The following is a 3568-nucleotide window of genomic DNA, read 5'->3' as shown; positions in this document are numbered from 1 at the left end:
TGGGTTGGCTTTTAGTCGCACCCAGGAGGCCAGCAGTCTCTGAGGAGATAGATGTTCCAGGAGAATAGATGGTGATCAGAGTAGCAGAGGGATTGCCCAAGAATGGAAAACCAGGAGTCAAAAATGGCCCAAGTAGAGGTCATTCTCATAGCAAAGCAAGAGAAGCCAAGAGACTAGAACCATGTAGTAAATGAACATCATGCCAGTTCAAATAAACACAGGCTCAGAAGTGAATGTAAGAATGAGAACAAGTAACTAAAATAAGGCACACTGGGCTAAATAAACTCGAGTGCATGACAAGAACGTAGGCCAGTTAGCCAGAATGGGAAGAATGGAGATATGGAAGAAGGAAAACATAGAAAGATCAATTTCATCTAACTGAAACCCCAAAGCTTGTGCAACCTCACAGGAGGGTGCTGCCTGCCCAGCTCTTCCTGGAATCCTTGTTCCCAGGGACAGCTTCTGATACCTCCTCCAGAGGGTGTTGATAAGACATTTCACCAAGACTCTCCTGGACTGGGGCCAGGCCCTTTGTAAAATTGTCTGGCTTTTTTTCTTCTTCTTCCTGGTCTTGTCCAGTCTGTATTTCTTTTTTGTTTTGTTTGTTTTTTGCACACTGGTCAGTCACTTCTAGTACCAGAAAGGATATAGAAACTATACCACACTCTCAGGCTCTCAGTTGGCAATTGTTTACAGTTCAGTCTACTATACTTTCAGTGCACAGTCTTCAGCTACATGTATTACTGTCTGCTCTTTTAGAAATCAGTGAAATGAAGCTTATGTAAAAGCTATTACAAAAATGTACAAGACATATGAAGAAAACTGTAGACTTTTTGTTAAAGAAATCCAAAAGAAAACCTAAATAGAGATTTTCGTGGTAGAGGGATACAATATAGTAAAGATGTATTCATAGAGAAATGGACAGGTACATTCATGAAACAGAAGTGCAAATCTAGAAACAGACTTGTGTACATAGAGAAATTTCATATATGATAAATGTGGCACTCCTAATCAGTGCCAAAAAGAGATTATTTGAAGTGTTGGGACAACTGGTTTTCCAGCTGCAAAAAAATAGCTAGATTCCTACCTTAACCACAGATCAGCCATTTTGGACAAAGAGAGAGAGGACTGTCCTGGGATAACTGTAGGGTCATTGTGTACTGGCTGGCACCAGTTTGCATTGTGTTACCACCTACTGAAATGGAGGAAGAAAAGGGTAAGATTAATCTGAGATAGGAGCTTTTTCTGTTTGTAGTACTAAGAACTGGGCTCAATGAGGATGGCCTCAGAATAATGCTCAGGAAAAACAACACATTTGAATAAGAGAACTGGTCAATCTTCCCATTACAAATGCCTTTATGATACCTGGAAATTTTGGTTTACCTTATTTTAAAACCTTCTTACTTATTTCTGGAGAAAAAAAAAAGATACAGAACAGGTGTTGGTAAACTACTGCCAGCAGGCCAGTTTTGACCCCGAGTCTGTTTTTGAAAGGAAAGTTCACTGGGATGCATCTATGCTCATTCATTTATGTATTGTCTGTGGCTGCTTTTGCACTGTAACAGCAGAACTAAGTAACTGCAAGAAAGACCCTATGACTGACAAAACCAAAAATATTATTATTTGTCTCTTTACATAAAAAGTTTCCCAGCAGCTGATATAGCCCAACTCTTTCAAGCACTAGCGTTATAGAAGAAAAGCAGGATAGCTGAATGGAAAGGGCTCTGGATTGGGAAAAAGAGCAGAAGTGATTTACTCTCGCAAATCAGATCTACTCCCATCAACTAACTCTTTAGACAAATGCAAACTTGGCTTTAACTTCCCCATGTTTCAGTCTCTTAATTTCCAATAATGGCATTGGAAATAACATTCTTTTGACATCTGAAGACTATAATTCTAGAATGGTCTCAATAAGTTAAAAAGTAGAAATCAATGTGAAATTCATTACATACTATTACATTTCATTGTAAAGGGTGTATCTCCTTATTTTCAAATAACAGAATTGTTTTGTAAAGCTTATTGTGATGGAAAGAAAAGCTAAGAACTTAGAATCTCAAATCTGAGCACTGATGAGAAATAAACTTGTACTTAACATTTTTCAGGGCTTTTATTTTAACTCTTCAAACACATCAGTAATTTGACTCTTTGCCACGGAGAGACAATTGCATGTATTTGCATTTTTTCTGTGTGTGAGAATTTAATTTTTACAACCTGCTGTGTTTTTCAGGCCCTTTAACTAATAGGCTTTTATCACCTTATGATTGCCTAATTTTCTCCTAATTGCTTTATGACAATACAATTTATTTTGATCACTCCCACCCTGCGGTTTTACTTTGTAATGAAGGACTTTATGAATTTATGTGTATTACCATGCATCAGCCTAATTTTTCAATCCTTCTTCTTCCTCACAAGTGGAAGAATAAAATTGGAGTAAGCCAAAAGAGCTGTAGGGTGCCCATGCTTCCGGTGTGGGAAAATATCTGCACATGGAGTTTCCATTCTCCCAATCAGCCTCGGAGTGTGCACACTTGCCACAGAGGCCTTTTTGGTGATCTCCACGTGGCTTTTCGTGACGTTTATACATGTGCACACATTGTATATGAAGAGAGCAATCAGGCCAAGGCCATTTAGAAGTGCAGGGACCCCCTTGGTCTGTGATTTGGGCCTGATCTCCCCATACACTGTATTTATTAGATTTTGAATTTGGATGAAGTGGAAGAGTTCATTGTTTTTAGAACAACCTGAATAAGTTCAGAATTGATTTTCAAAACAGCCTTTTCTTCCCATTGTAAATTCTACAGTGAAGGTTTCTAACGAGCCATTTTGTAAGTCAAAACGTACTCTAGGTGTACTCAGTTCAGTTCAGCATGAATGCGTCATGCGTCTCTATTATTGACTGATTTCATTTCTATTATTGACTGATTTCGTTCTCGCTGTTGAAGATATATAAAAATTCACAGAAGGTGAAATCTAATAATATGGGGAAGAGCACTGAACAGGATGCAGTCACACATCCCTAAAATAGAAAACAGACAACAATCCACTGTTTTGTACACTGTTTTAATTATTTAGTAATAGCTACCATTTCTTGAGTGTCAACTTTGTGGCAGACACTTTATATGCCTGACATTTTATTCAGTCTTTAAGTGGATTTAATGATAGTAAGATCTGCTTTATTCCCATTTATGAATTGCGTTGACCAAAGTTCCACAGATGATATATGGCAGAGCTGGGGTTCATGACCAATATTCCAAAGCCCTGCTCTCACAAGTGTCTGCTTGGACTTTAAAGTACTTTCTCCTTCATCAGTTCATTTGGTAGCTATAGCAACCCTGAGAAGGTGGCAGAGCAAAGCATCATGTTCTCCTTTTTTCTAGACGAAGACTAGGGAATGAGTGGTTTTGGTTCCCAATATTATAACAGATAGAGTCAGCCAAGCCAGGCTTCCTCACTCCTGATTCAGTGTTCTTTCAATAAAGATAATTTTTATTAAAACCTATAATCAAAGTAGATAGTTTAGTGAAAACCTTATGGATAAATCTGAGCACTTGTACTTTCACAAGTCTTA

This window comes from Rhinopithecus bieti, unplaced genomic scaffold (genome assembly GCF_001698545.2).
Source record: "Rhinopithecus bieti isolate Rb0 unplaced genomic scaffold, ASM169854v2 scaffold_64508, whole genome shotgun sequence".
Lineage (NCBI taxonomy): Eukaryota > Metazoa > Chordata > Mammalia > Primates > Cercopithecidae > Rhinopithecus > Rhinopithecus bieti.
This window is presented reverse-complemented; position numbering follows the sequence as displayed.